The sequence below is a fragment of the Oncorhynchus gorbuscha genome, linkage group LG02, assembly GCF_021184085.1.
Source record: "Oncorhynchus gorbuscha isolate QuinsamMale2020 ecotype Even-year linkage group LG02, OgorEven_v1.0, whole genome shotgun sequence".
Lineage (NCBI taxonomy): Eukaryota > Metazoa > Chordata > Actinopteri > Salmoniformes > Salmonidae > Oncorhynchus > Oncorhynchus gorbuscha.
In genome coordinates, this window is record NC_060174.1 from 55,777,354 (window position 1) to 55,793,691 (window position 16,338).

At 44.4% G+C, this 16,338-nt stretch overlaps 1 pseudogene; it reads right to left on the reverse strand.

Annotated features, from left to right (window-relative positions):
- The window catches only part of LOC124004906, a 128,860-nt pseudogene that overhangs the window by 13,729 nt on the left and 98,793 nt on the right, over positions 1-16,338 (reverse strand).

The window sequence follows — 16,338 nt, forward strand, 5'->3', positions numbered from 1 at the left end:
AGATGTGTTGCCACCTACCCTCACCACCTGGGGGCGGCCCGTCAGGAAGTCCAGGATCCAGTTGCAGAGGGAGGTGTTTAGTAACAGGATCCTTAGCTTAGTGATGAGCTTTGAGGGTACTATGGTGTTGAACGCTGAGTTGTAGTCAATGAATAGCATTCTCACGTAGGTGTTCCTTTTGTCCAGGTGGGAAAGGGCAGTGTGGAGTACAATAGAGATAGCATCATCTGTGGATCTGTTTGGGTGTTATGCAAATTGGAGTGGGTCTAGGTTTTCTGGGATAATCCCGGAAACATATTCCAGTCTGTGATAGCAAAACAGTCCTGTAGTTTAGCATCTGCTTCATTTGACCACTTTTTTATAGACCGAGTCACTGGTGCTTCCTGCTTTAATGTTTGCTTGTAAGCAGGAATCAGGAAAATAGAAATGTGGTCAGATTTACCAAAAATGGAGGGTGAGGAAGAGCTTTGTATGAGTCTCTGTGTGTGGAGTATAGGTGATCTAGATTTCTTTCCACTATGTTGATAGAAATTAGGTAAAACTGATTTAAGTTTCCCTGCATTAAAGTTCCCGGACACTAGGAGCGCCGCCTCTGGGTGGTTTCCTGTTTGCTTATTACCTTATACAGCTGACTGAGTGCAGTCTTAGTGCCAGTGTCCATCTGCGATGGTAAACGAAAAGTATAGATGAAAACTCTCTTTGCAAATAGTGTGGTCTACAGTTTATCGTAAGAAACTCTACTTTAGGCGAGCAAAATCTAGACACTTCCTTAGATTTTGTGCACCAGCTGTTGTTTACAAATATGCACGGACCATATGCCCCTCCCTCATCTTACCGGAGTGTGCTGTTCTATCTAGCCGGTGCAGCGTATATCCTTCTAGCTGAATGTCCATGTCATCATTCAGCCACGATTCCATGAGACATAAGATGCTACAGTTTTTGATGTCCCGTTGGTAGGATATTCGTGATCGTACCTCGTCTAATTCATTTTCCAATGATTTTACTTTGGCGAGTAATATTGACGTAACGGAAGCTTTCCCACTCGCCTTCTCCGGATCCTTACGAGGCACCCCACTCTGTTTCCTCTGTACCTGCATCTCTCTTTCCAATAACGGGGATGTCGGCCTTGTTGGGTGTTCGCAGTATATCCTGTGCTTCCTGCTTGTTGAAGAAAAAATCTAATCTTATTTTTTTGCCATAAGATATGGTGGCAGAAACATTATGTACAAAATAAGTTACAAATAAAACAAAAACCCCACATAATAGCACAATTGGTTAGACGTCCGTAAAACTGCTGCCATTTCTTCCGGCTCCATTTTAGATACCGATGTGATTTAAGATTTGACGTGGACTCAGAACATCCAATTTCATTGGTTCTCTATGAACAATTGTAATTTTAAGAGTGAAAAAATTAACATAATTTGGGTAATTTACAGATTTTATAGGGCCCCTTTGCAGTTGTTTATTAACCATTATTTTACCAGGTATATTGACAGAAAGAACCCGGAAGGGGAGAGGAGAACTAGCTAGACTTTGAAAGCTATAGAAAAAATGAAGAAATTGTAGCTCACGACATGTAACATTTTTTTATAGTAGCTCTCATGCTAGAAAAGGTTGGAGACCCATGGTCTATGCCAGAGCTGGGCAATTCCAGTCTTTGAGTGCTTGATTGGTGTCACAGTTTTGCCCCAGTTCCAGCTAACACACCCGACTCCAATAATTACCTAATCATGATCTTCAGTTTAGAATTCAATTTGATTAATCAGCTGTGTTTGCTAGGGGTGGATAAAAAGTGACACCAATCAGGCCCTCAAGGACTGGAGTTGCCCACCCATGGTCTAGAATTAAAAATAAAAATGTTAGTATCGCCTTTAAGTATGGACTGTATTATTATACCAGTCCACCTTAACTTCTTGCGGATTATTTCGACACCTTCCGGTGAAATTGCAGAGCTTGTTGTTAACCTGTTGAGTGTAGGGGGCAGTATTTTGATGTTTGGATGAAAAACGTACCCAAATGAAACTGCCTATTTCTCAGGCCCAGAAGCTAGAATATGCATAGAAAACACTCTAAAGTTTCCAAAACTGTCAAAATATTGTCTATGAGTATAACAGAACTGATATTGCAGGCAAAAACCTGAGGAAAATCCAGCCTCTTATTTTGAAAACTCCCTGTTCCATTGCATGCCTTCCCTCCATTTAAAGGGATATCAACCAGATTCCTGCACGAGCCTGTGGATTACTAAACAATACGCGCCAACCAAATGGAGATTTTTGGATATAAAAATAATCTTTATCAAACAAACGGAAGATTTATTGTGTAACTGGGAGTGTAACGGAGTGCAAACATCCAAAGATCCTCAAAGGTAAGCGATTCATTTTATTGCTTTTCTGACTTTTGTGACCAATCTACTAGCTGTTGGTAATGTTTTGTCTGCTGAGAGAGATGTCCTCACATAAATGCTTTGTTTGCTTTCGCTGTAAAGCTTCTTTCTTTTTTTATCTGACACGCAAGGTGGATTAACAACAAGCTAAGCTGTGTTTTGCTACATTGCACTCGTGATTTCATTAACATTTCATTTGAATTTGGCGCTCTGCAATTCAGCGGATGTTGACGAAAATGATCCCGCTATAACGGGATGGGTGCGCCAAGAAGTTAATCCAGCTGCCATGTCAGATTTCAAAAAGGCTTTACGGTGAAAGCAAACCATGTGATTATCTGAGGACAGTGCCCAGCACACAAATGCATAACAAATCATTTTCAACCAAGCAGTTGCGACACGAAAGTCAGAAATAGCGATATAATATATATCTTACCTTTGAAGATCATCTTCTGTTGGCACACCAAAAGGTCCCAGTCCTTTCATTTAAAGTCATTTTTATATCCATAAAAACTCAGTTTAGCTGGCGCGCTTCAGTCAATAATCCACTCGGTTTCCTTCCTTCAAAATGCATACAAAATGAATCCCAAATGTTACCAATAAACTTATCCAAACAAGTCAATCAATGTTTATAATCAAATCTTAGGTACCCTAATACGCAAATAAACGATAAACTTGAAGATGGAGAATCGTTATAGTCTTTTTTGACGCGCAGCGAGAGGCTGCAGGCTCCTCAGTGGTTGATGGGTGGAGTGAAATAAACGTTGCCTACCAGGCATGATTGAAAAAGCTATTTGCATGCATAAGGATGACATGTTTTATTCCCCATGTTCCTGCCCATTTGGTAATGGGCCATCCTAAATAGAAACAAATGTTACATATTAGTAAAGGCCAAGATTCAATTGAGAACAGTCTGATGGCTGAAGATATCATCACTTGAGAGAACAGCATGTGCAGCCTGAGGCAAGGAACAGTGCGCAAGCCTTTTTATGTTTTGATTTCTAAGACATTGTAAGGTTTGTATCATTCCCAACTAAAGTTGCCAAAAAACTCAAAATCTAGCATATAGGACCCGTTTCAAAAGCTCACATTTACGCTCAACTTAGCCATTTCATATGCTTACTCGCTCCTTAATGGGGATAATATCTTTCATTTTATTCAGCTAAGTTCAATTACATTATAGGGATGCACAATATATCGGTGAACATATTGGAATCGGCCGATATTAGCTAAAAATGCCAACATCAGTATCGGCCCGATGTCTAGTGTAACGCCGATGTGCAAAACCGATGTCAAAGCTGACGTGCATACCTATATAACGTAGGTAGATGACGTAATGACACCACATAAAATTTTGCGCTACAAGTGCAACACAGAATTCATAACCTATGACAATGTCTGACAATTTCTGCTGTGTGGATCGAGCAGTCATTTGAAAGAGTAAGAACATTTCAGCGAGACAGCTCAAAGGCAAAATCCATTAAGGCCAAGATAATGGAATACAATATCCTTGACAATCAACCGTTCTCGACCGACTGGTTGAGCACCGGTACACACTACCAAGTGCGCTATTTTTCAGATGTTGCCCTACCGGAGTTACACAGATAGCGTCACTGTTATTAGCTTCACAACATACTATGGAACGCCGTTTGGGTCTTTACATGTCAAAAAAGATACACGTAAAATAACACTATTTGAAAATAACACTATTTAACGCGTTAAATAAGCTTTTGACACGTCAAATAACAGTTATTTTTATAGAATGTTGTGTGTTCTGAATTTGCATGTGCAAGCCAAGCACCACCACTACTATCAGTAGCACTGTCAAAGCAGTAGCAATGTCTGCAAACAAGCAAACACCGGCCTCGAATGATGTATTACAATACCACGTTGGTAATAAAGCATTATATGTTTGAACGCAACCTCTGGCGTAGCTAACTAGCTTTAGCTTGGTACCTAGCTAGCACCAATACAACCAGCCTGAAAACAATGACCAGTAGAAACTGCAGTCATTTTCATTATTCTTAGCAATGATTAAGGAATCTTTGTGAGTAAGTATTAGCTAGGTAGCCACTTGTTGTTCTCCTATTGAAATTGAACTTCAGTTCATGAAAATAAATAGCTAGCCAGCTACTTAACCCTGTTGCCCAAAGTTAATAAACTGCCTGCTAGCTTCATCTGGCTAGTGAGACTCGACCGGACTGGGTTATGTGTTGTGAAGCTAGCCACAATGAGGATTAGGCAACTTTTTTTTCATTCAACTTTTTCACTCCTGATGCTTTATCTGGACATGGTTCGTCAGGACCTCCAACAGCCGCAGCTCAGTAGTAACATTAACATGATGCCTTCTAATTGCAGTCGCTGTACTCATAATATACAGGAGAACGATCGCCTTACGGCGAGGATAGCTGTGCTTCAGACACAATCATTAGGCAAGGGTAATTTCAGTGTAGGAAAGGATGAAACCGTGTCTGTGCCACCAGTAAGTACAGATAGTAACGTTAGTATAAATCCCCTCGCACGGTCCCCGCAACCGGACAACTTTCTCACGGTTTTCCTTAAGGGAAATGCTGTAGGAATACTCAACCGGTGTCGCTCATTCAGCCTGACAGAAACTTTCAACCGGTTTTCCCCATTAAGCAACGAGTCGGAGTCAGAGGCCGAGCCTTCTCTTGTCTCTACTCCTCCCGTTACGGGGTCTGAGATGCCGAAGCTTCCCATCATTAGCTCTGACAAATTGAAAACTCTAGTCATTGGCGACTCCATTACCCGCAGTATTAGACTTAAAACAAATCATCCAGCGATCATACACTGTTTACCAGGGGGCAGGCCTACCAACGTTAAGGCTAATCTGAAGATGGTGCTAATCTGAAGATCTGAACATGGCGGTGTTCGCCTTAGCAATCTCACTAGGATAAAGACCTCCTCCATTCGTGTCATTATTGAAAGAGATCACGATACCTCACATCTCAAAATATGACTACTTAATGTTAGATCCCTTACTTCAAAGGCAATTATAGTCAATTAACTAATCACTGATCATAATCTTGATGTGATTGGCCTGACTGAAACATGGCTTAAGCCTGATGAATTTACTGTGTTATAAATGAGGCCTCACCTCCTGGCTACACTACTGACCATATCCCCCGTGCATCCCGCAAAGGCGGAGGTGTTGCTAACATTTACGATAGGAAATGTCAATTTACAAAAAAAAGATGAAATTTGAAGCTTCTAGTCATGAAATCTATGCAGCCTTCTCAATCACTTTTTATAGCTACTGTTTACAGGCCTCCTGGGCCATATTACAGCGTTCCTCATTGAGTTCCCTGAATTCCTATCACACCTTGTAGTCATAGCAGATAATATTCTAGTCTTTGGTGACTAGTATTCACATGGAAAAGTCCACAGACCCACTCCAAAAGGCTTTCGGAGCCATCATCAATTCAGTGGGTTTTGTCCAACATGTCTCTGGACCTACTCACTGTCACAGTCATACTCTGGACCTAGTTTTGTCCCATGGAATAAATGTTGTGGATCTTAATGTTTTTCCTCATAATCCTGGACTATCGGACCACCATTTTATTACGTTTGCAATTGCAACAAATAATCTGCTCAGACCCCAACCAAGGAACATGAAAAGTTGTGCTATAAATCGCAGACAACACAAAGATTCCTTGATGTCCTTCCAGACTCCCTCTGTCTACCCAAGGACATCAGAGGACAAAAATCAGTTTACCACCTAACTGAGGAACTCAACTTAACATTGCGCAATACCCTAGATGTAGTTGCACCCCTAACAACTAAAAACATTTCTCATAAAAACTAGCTCCCTGGTACAGAGAAAATACCCGAGCTCTGAAGCAAGCTTCCAGAAAATTGGAAAGGAAATAGCGCCACACCAAACTGGAAGTCTTCCGACTAGCTTGGAAAGACAGTACCGTGCAGTATCGAAGAGCCCTTACTGCTGCTCGATCATCCTAAATTTCCAACTTAATTGAGGAAAATAAGAACAATCCGAAATTCCTTTTTGATACTGTCGCAAAGCTAACTAAATTACCTTTTAATGGCATCAGACCGAGGCTCTGCATCTGTCCTTGTGCTCCTAGACCTTAGTGCTGCTTTTGATACCATCGATCACCACATTCTTTTGGAGAGATTGGAAACCCAAATTGGTCTACAAGGACAAGTTCTGATCTGGTTTAGATCTTATCTGTCGGAAAGATATCAGTTTGTCTCCGTGAATGGTTTGTCCTCTGACAAACCAACTGTACATTTCGGTGTTCCTCAAGGTTCCGTTTTAGGACCACTATTGTTTTCACTATATATTTTACCTCTTGGGGATGTCATTCAAAAACATAATGTTAACTTTCACTGCTATGCGGATGACACACAGCTGTACATTTCAATGAAACATGGTGAAGCCCCAATATTGCACTCGCTAGAAGCCTGTGTTTCAGACATAAGGAAATGGATGGCTGCAAACTTTCTACTTTTAAACTCAGACAAAACAGAGATGCTTGTTCTAGGTCACAAGAAGCAAAGATAACTTTTGTTGAATCTGACAATTAATCTTAATGGTTGTACAGTCATTTAAGTCATTTAGCAGACGCTCTTATCCAGAGCGACTTACAAATTGGTGCATTCACCTTATGACATCCAGTGGAACAGTCACTTTACAATAGTGCATCTAAATCTTAAAGGGGGGGGGTGAGAGGGATTACTTATCCTATCCTAGGTATTCCTTAAAGAGGTGGGGTTTCAGGTGTCTCCGGAAGGTGGTGATTGACTCCGCTGTCCTGGCGTCGTGAGGGAGTTTGTTCCACCATTGGGGGGCCAGAGCAGCGAACAGTTTTGACTGGGCTGAGCGGGAGCTGTACTTCCTCAGTGGTAGGGAGGCGAGCAGGCCAGAGGTGGATGAACGCAGTGCCCTTGTTTGGGTGTAGGGCCTGATCAGAGCCTGGAGGTACTGAGGTGCCGTTCCCCTCACAGCTCCGTAGGCAAGCACCATGGTCTTGTAGCGGATGCGAGCTTCAACTGGAAGCCAGTGGAGAGAGCGGAGGAGCGGGGTGACGTGAGAGAACTTGGGAAGGTTGAACACCGGACGGGCTGCGGCGTTCTGGATGAGTTGAAGGGGTTTAATGGCACAGGCAGGGAGACCAGCCAACAGCGAGTTGCAGTAATCCAGACGGGAGATGACAAGTGCCTGGATTAGGACCTGCGCCGCTTCCTGTGTGAGGCAGGGTCGTACTCTGCGGATGTTGTAGAGCATGAACCTACAGGAACGGGCCACCGCCTTGATGTTGGTTGAGAACGACAGGGTGTTGTCCAGGATCACGCCAAGGTTCTTAGCGCTCTGGGAGGAGGACACAATGGAGTTGTCAACCGTGATGGCGAGATCATGGAACAGGCAGTCCTTCCCCGGGAGGAAGAGCAGCTCCGTCTTGCCGAGGTTCAGCTTGAGGTGGTGATCCGTCATCCACACATGTCTGCCAGACATGCAGAGATGCGATTCGCCACCTGGTCATCAGAAGGGGGAAAGGAGAAGATTAGTTGTGCGTCGTCTGCATAGCAATGATAGGAGAGACCATGTGAGGTTATGACAGAGCCAAGTGACTTGGTGTATAGCGAGAATAGGAGAGGGCCTAGAACAGAGCCCTGGGGGACACCAGTGGTGAGAGCGCGTGGTGAGGAGACAGATTCTCGCCACGCCACCTGGTAGGAGCGACCTGTCAGGTAGGACGCAATCCAAGCGTGGGCCGCGCCGGAGATGCCCAACTCGGAGAGGGTGGAGAGGAGGATCTGATGGTTCACAGTATCGAAGGCAGCCGATAGATCTAGAAGGATGAGAGCAGAGGAGAGAGAGTTAGCTTTAGCAGTGCGGAGCGCCTCCGTGATACAGAGGAGAGCAGTCTCAGTTGAATGACTAGTCTTGAAACCTGACTGATTTGGATCAAGAAGGTCATTCAGAGAGAGATAGCGGGAGAGCTGGCCAAGGACGGCACGTTCAAGAGTTTTGGAGAGAAAAGAAAGAAGGGATACTGGTCTGTAATTGTTGACATCGGAGGGATCGAGTGTAGGTTTTTTCAGAAGGGGTGCAACTCTCGCTCTCTTGAAGACGGAAGGGACGTAGCCAGCGGTCAGGGATGAGTTGATGAGCGAGGTGAGGTAAGGGAGAAGGTCTCCGGAAATGGTCTGGAGAAGAGAGGAGGGGATAGGGTCAAGCGGGCAGGTTGTTGGGTGGCCGGCCGTCACAAGACGCGAGATTTCATCTGGAGAGAGAGGGGAGAAAGAGGTCAGAGCACAGGGTAGGGCAGTGTGAGCAGAACCAGCGGTGTCGTTTGACTTAGCAAACGAGGATCGGATGTCGTCGACCTTCTTTTCAAAATGGTTGACGAAGTCGTCTGCAGAGAGGGAGGAGGGGGGGGGGAGGAGGATTCAGGAGGGAGGAGAAGGTGGCAAAGAGCTTCCTAGGGTTAGAGGCAGATGCTTGGAATTTAGCGTGGTAGAAAGTGGCTTTAGCAGCAGAGACAGAGGAGGAAAATGTAGAGAGGAGGGAGTGAAAGGATGCCAGGTCCGCAGGGAGGCGAGTTTTCCTCCATTTCCGCTCGGCTGCCCGGAGCCCTGTTCTGTGAGCTCGCAATGAGTCATCGAGCCACGGAGCGGGAGGGGAGGACCGAGCCGGCCTGGAGGATAGGTGACAGAGAGTCAAATGATGCAGAGAGGGAGGAGAGGAGGGTTGAGGAGGCAGAATCAGGAGATAGGTTGGAGAAGGTTTGAGCGGAGGGAAGAGATGATAGGATGGAAGAGGAGAGAGTAGCGGGGGAGAGAGAGCGAAGGTTGGGACGGCGCGATACCATCCGAGTAGGGGCAGTGTGGGAGGTGTTGGATGAGAGCGAGAGGGAAAAGGATACAAGGTAGTGGTCGGAGACTTGGAGGGGAGTTGCAATGAGGTTAGTGGAAGAACAGCATCTAGTAAAGATGAGGTCGAGCGTATTGCCTGCCTTGTGAGTAGGGGGGGAAGGTGAGAGGGTGAGGTCAAAAGAGGAGAGGAGTGGAAAGAAGGAGGCAGAGAGGAAAGAGTCAAAGGTAGACGTGGGGAGGTTAAAGTCGCCCAGAACTGTGAGAGGTGAGCCGTCCTCAGGAAAGGAGCTTATCAAGGCATCAAGCTCATTGATGAACTCTCCGAGGGAACCTGGAGGGTGATAAATGATAAGGATGTTAAGCTTGAAAGGGCTGGTAACTGTGACAGCATGGAATTCAAAGGAGGCGATAGACAGATGGGTAAGGGGAGAAAGAGAGAATGACCACTTGGGAGAGATGAGGATCCCGGTGCCACCACCCCGCTGACCAGAAGCTCTCGGGGTGTGCGAGAGCACGTGGGCGGACGAAGAGAGAGCAGTAGGAGTAGCAGTGTTGTCTGAGGTGATCCATGTTTCCGTCAGTGCCAAGAAGTCGAGGGACTGGAGGGAGGCATAGGCTGAGATGAACTCTGCCTTGTTGACCGCAGATTGGCAGTTCCAGAGGCTACCGGAGACCTGGAACTCCACGTGGGAAGTGCGCGCTGGGACCACCAGATTAGGGTGGCCGCGGCCACGCGGTGTGGAGCGTTTGTATGGTCTGTGCAGAGAGGAGAGAACAGGGATAGACAGACACATAGTTGACAGGCTACAGAAGAGGCTACGCTAATGCAAAGGAGATTGGAATGACAAGTGGACTACACGTCTCGAATGTTCAGAAAGTTAAGCTTACGTAGCAAGAATCTTATTGACTAAAATGATTAAAATGATACAGTACTGCTGAAGTAGGCTAGCTGGCAGTGGGTGCGTTGTTGACACTACACTAATCAAGTCGTTCCGTTGAGTGTAATAGTTTCAGCAGTGCTGCTATTCGGGGGCTAGCTGGCTAGCTAGTAGTGTTGTTTACGTTACGTTGCGTTAAAAGAACGACAATAGCTGGCTAGCTAACCTAGAAAATCGCTCTAGACTACACAATTATCTTTGATACAAAGACGGCTATGTAGCTAGCTATGTAGCTAGCTACGATCAAACAAATCAAACCGTTGTACTGTAATGAAATGAAGTGAAAATGTGATACTACCTGTGAATGCGACCGGGTTGTTGAGTTCTATTCAGAAGACGTTGGCTAGCGTTGGCTAGCTGTTGGCTAGCTAGCAGAGTCTCCTACGTTAAGGACGACAAATAGCTGGCTAGCTAACCTCGGTCGTCTCAAATAAAACTGAAGGACCTCTGCGTTACTCTGGACCCTGATCTCTCTTTTGACGAACATATCAAGACTGTTTCAAGGACAGTTTTTTTCCATCTACGTAACATTGCAAAAATCAGAAACTTTCTGTCCAAAAATGATGCAGAAAAATTAATCCATGCTTTTGTTACTTCTAGGTTAGACTACTGCAATGCTCTACTTTCCGACTACCCGGATAAAGCACTAAATAAACTTCAGTTAGTGCTAAATACGGCTGCTAGAATCCTGACTAGAACCAAAAAATATGATCATATTACTCAAGTGCTACCTACACTGGCTTCCTGTCAAGGCAAGGGCTGATTTCAAGGTTTTACTGCTAACCTACAAAGTATTACTTGGGCTTGCTCCTAACTCGCTCTCTGATTTGGTCCTGCTGTACATACCTACACGTACGCTACGGTCACAAGACGCATGCCTCCTAATTGTCCCTAGAATTTCTAAGTAAACAGCTGGAGGCAGGGCTTTCTCCAATAGAGCTCAATTTTTATGGAATGGTCTGCCTACCCATGTGAGAGACGCAAACTCGGTCTCAAGCTTTAAGTATTTACTGAAGACTCGTCTCTTCAGTGGGTCATATGATTGAGTGTAGTCTGGCCCAGGAGTGTGAAGGTGAACGGAAAGGCTCTGGAGCAACGAACCGCCCTTGCGGTCTCTGCCTGGCCAGTTCCCCTGTTTCCACTGGGATTCTCTGCCTCAAACCCTATTACAGGGGCTGAGTCACTGGCTTACTGGTGCTCTTTCATGCTGTCCCTAGGAGGGGTGCGTCACTTGAGTGGGTTGAGTCACTGACGTGATCTTCCTGTCTGGGTCGACCCCCCCCTTGGGTTGTGCCGTGGCGGAGATCTTTGTGGGCTATACTCGGCCTTGTCTCAGGATGGTAAGTTGGTGGTTGAAGATATCCCTCTAGTGGTGTGGGGGCTGTGCTTTGGCAAAGTGGGTGGGGTTATATCCTTCCTGTTTGGCGCTGTCCGGGGGTATCATCGGATGGGGCCACAGTGTCTCCTGACCCCTCCTGTCTCAGCCTCCAGTATTTATGCTGCAGTAGTTTATGTGTCGGGGGGGCTAGGGTCAGTTTGTTATATCTGGAGTACTTCACCTGTCCTATCCGGTGTCCTGTGTGAATTTAAGTATGCTCTCTCTAATTCTACCTTTCTCTCTTTCTTTCTCTCTCTCGGAGGACCTGAGCCCTAGGACCATGCCTCAGGACTACCTGGCATGATGACTCCTTGCTGTCCCTAGTCCATCTGGCCGTGCTGCTGCTCCAGTTTCAACTGTTCTGCCTGTGATTATTATTATTTAACCATGCTGGTCATTTATGAACATTTGAACATCTTGGCCATGTTCTGTTATAATCTCCACCCGGCCCAGCCAGAAGAGGACTGGCCACCCCACAGCCTGGTTCCTCTCTAGGTTTCTTCCTAGGTTTAGGCTTTTCTAGGGAATTTTTCCTAGCCACTGTGCTTCTACACCTGCATTGCTTGCTGTTTGGGGTTTTAGGCTGGGTTTCTGTACAGCACTTTGAGATATCAGCTGATGTACGAAGGGCTATAGAAATACATTTGATTTGATAGTGGAATTTGAGGCTTGTCTTCAAAATAAAAGTACCTCTTTGAAAATGATGCAGAAGGTTAAAATTGGTGGAATCATGCCATATTTAGACTAGATAATGTTAAGCAAGGTCGGAAAGTGAAGCAATGAAATTGGGTATCAGTCTACTCGGTGACACCCACAGAACACAACTGTGAAGAGTTTACGCAAATATTAGCGTTGTAGCTCTTATCGCAGGACTGTGACCCTGTGAAATCACCTCCCCAGTCAGCCTATTGTGTGTATTGACATTCATATTAAACTGTACAGCTTTAGCTAAGGATTGGGGATCAATGAAATATCAGTCTACTCAATACCCAAGATATTTTTTCCCAACGTCCTCCTCAGAGTTATCAGACTCCAAAACATCCTTTGGAATAATGTTCAATACACATAGGTTGACAATAAATGTTGCTCAATTCACAGTAGTTTCAGAGTACTGCAAAAAGAGCTACGATGCTAATGTTCTCTGGGTGTCACTGAGAAGACTGATACCCCATGTCATTGATCCACAATCCATAGGTAAGGCTGTACAGTGAAAGAAGTATGACCCCAACGCAATTCTAAAGTATAATAAATCCAGTGTGATTTCAACAGATTTTTGTCATATTAACTAACTGTCTTTTGTTGATTTCATAGAAACAACATTCCAACCTCGTTTAGCATGATCTATTTAATAATGGCATAATTCTACTATTTGTATTTATTTGCATCACTGTCCATTACATACTTTTATTTTGAAGGCTAACCGCAAATTCCCCTATTGTGGCTAATCCTTATTGTGGCTAGCTTCACAAAGATGGGTCCGACCACCATTAATAATCAAATAAGAACTATCTTATAAATTAGGGACATTTTAGATGATGACACCTAGCTATAAAGTTTGTTAGCTAACTATACCTACTGAAACAGATTGTCGTTTTGCTATGTTTTTCGGGAAGAACATTGTTTGCATCCATGAGCTAGCTAGCTTTTTTTATGACCAGCACTGTAGGTGTGCGAGACAACTTTCCCAGCATCGTAACATACGTATCGATAAATCGTTGTGACATATGAAATACAAGTGATAGTTATTACACATTGATTACACTATGTTAAAAAAAATTATGAACTCGTTAAATTATTATGTGACAGTCATATTCAGGTCCTGATTGGTCAACAAGCTTATTTGACATGTAACTTTTTTGACATGCAAAGACCCAAACAGTGTTCCCTAGAAATCCTGGTTCAGAATGAAACGACTGAACAAATGAACAACCAAACAGCATAGCAAGTAAATTAAATGTTTTCCTGGTAATGGGGACATACGTAAATGCCAACAAAATAACTTTTTGGTCAGTGGTGTGTGTGTGTGTAACCTCAGGAGTCCCACTCGGGATAAAGAAAAAGCGGCCTTTATAATCAAGTCTTCGAGGTCAGAATAGAAGTCTCTCAGTAAGTGCAGGGACACACACATAACTAGCTAAGGTCTCTGCACAGCTATTTCCAGGTCTCTCCAGAGATGTCCGGGCTCTGGCTGGGCAACTCCAGGACATTAAGAGACTTGTCCCGAAGCCACTCCTGAGTTGTCTTGGCTGTGTGCTTAGGCCCATTGTCCTGTTGAAAGGTGAACCTTCACCCCAGTCTGAGGTCCTTAGCGCTCTGGAGCAGGTTTTCTTCAAGGATCTCTTTACTTTTCATCTTTCCCTCGATCCTTACTAGTCTCCCAGTCCCTGCCGCTGAAAAACATGCCCACAGCATGATGCTGCCACCACCATGCTTCACCGTAGGGATGGTGCCAGGTTTCCTCCAGATGTGACACTTGGCATTCCAGGCTAAAGAGTTTAATCTTGGTTTCATCAGATGAGAGAATCTTGTTTCTCATGGTCTGAGAGTCACTTAAGTGCCTTTTGGCAACTCCAAGCGGGCTGTCATGTGCCTTTTACTGAGGAGGGGCTTCCGTCTGGCCACTCTACCATAAAGGCCTCCCTGATCAAGGCCCTTCTCCCCCAATTGCTCAGTTTGGCCAGGCAGCCAGCTTCCATTTAAGAATGATGGAGGCCACTGTGTTCTTGGGGACATTCAATGCTGCAGCAATTTATTGGTACCCTTTCCCAGATATGTGCATCGACACAATCCTGTCTCAGAGGTCTACGGGCAATTTCTATGGCCGACCTCATTACTTGGTTTTTGCTCTGACATGCACTGTCAACTGTGGGACCTTACTTAGATCATGTCCAATCAACAGAATTTACCACAGATCAACGGAAACAGGGTGCACCTGAACTCAATTTCGAGTCTCATAGCAAAGGGTCTGAATACTTATGTAAATAAGTTATTTATGTTTTTTAAATTTTTGAAACATTTCTAAAAACCTGTTTTCGTTTTGTCAATATAGGGTATTGTGTGCAGATCGCTGAAAACATATTTCTTATTTAATACATTTTAGAATGTTTCGCTCAAAGTCAAGTTGTTGGCCACTGCTGAGAATTGCAATTCTACATGTAGAAAAGGCATGTTCGTAGATAACAGGACGGCACGCAGCTCGTACCAGTTTTGATCTAGCAAGAGAAGGAATGGCCTCTCACTGTGATTACGTACCTATTGGCAGTCTATCGACAGTGAGATTCTTGTGTGTTTCATGCTTAAGTGTCCCTGCGCAGGATTCAGCCAGCAAGCAAAGAGGTATCAGCAGAAAAGTTGTGTGGTGTGTGAGAGAGAAACTCACAGCATTTCGTACCATTTACATTGAATAGATTAGAACATACAAGCATCAAATATAGGCCAGCTCAGGAATCTATATTAACATGTACAGGGAACTGCCAAAATAAAGGAAACACTTGAGTAAATGAGGGATACAAAGTAAGCAGATGCTTCCACACAGGTGTGGTTCCTGAGTTAATTAAGCAATTAACATTCCACCATGCTTAGGGTCAAGTATAAAAATGCTGGACAGGCTCACTTGCCCATTACTTTGGCTACCATGAAGAAGAGATTTCAGTGACATTGAAAGAGAGTTGATTGTTGGGGCACGTTTGGCAGGAGCTTCAGTGATGAAGACTGCTCAACTTGCTGTGTTTCAAGAGGAACAATGGTACTGATTGAACCCAATTGAACCCAATTTTCCACTACCAGCAACAAAACAACAAACTATGGAAGAACTGTGAAAGAATGATGTTACATCCCACCAATAGAGCTCCAGACACTTGTAGAATCTATGCCAATGTGCTTTGAAGCTGTTCTGGCGGTTCGTGGTGGCCCTATTGAGACACGTTATGTTGGTGATTCCATTATTTTGTCAGTGACCTGTATATGTCCTGGGCATTGGAGAAGGTGTATGTGCAGTTGTTGAGTGGATACTGACCTCTTTTCCTGGTGCCCTGGTGGATCGGAGTGTTTAGGTAGGTCACTGCACTCTTCTTCCTCTGCACAGCGTGGATAGGAACACGTATGTGGGAGAAGAAATACAGCTGTGATTTGACTGCAAGTTTATCATGCCACTCACTCAAAAAGAAAACCTATTTGCTATTCATATGCTACACAGGGCCAGATCCTACCTTCATTAATTCAGATATGCACATTGAAAACAGTGCATATTATGCTCACATTTTAAAAAGCACGTGCACTGGCATCCAATTGAATAAGAAACACATTGTGTATCGGCTGTTGTAATAATGTGTGGTTACACTATCAAAAATGTTTGATAAGTAGAAGAACAGCAGTGTAAGTCCATACCTCAGGCTCAAACACAGCTCCACTGTACACCGGATTGGCCGTTGTTCTTCGCTTACGCTCCTGCCTCCTCCTCTGAATTTCTATAACCACAGAGTAGTATATTAATACAGGCATTGCAGTATACACTCCTAGGGAATGCGGGTGAATGTAGGAACTGGAATTTACTTCAGGCGAAACTGGCTGTGCTTACCTTCCAAACGGTCATGGGTAACAAGTCCGAGGGACACCATGAAGGCAAGTTTCTGGGGGGAAAAAATAAGAGTATTAAGGACAACCCCCTCCATAAATTGTGCCTTCTGTGAGGAGAATTCCTAACATGAACATATACACTATATATAAAAAAGTATGTGGACATCCCTTCAAATTAGTGGATTCGGCTATTTCAGCCACACCCT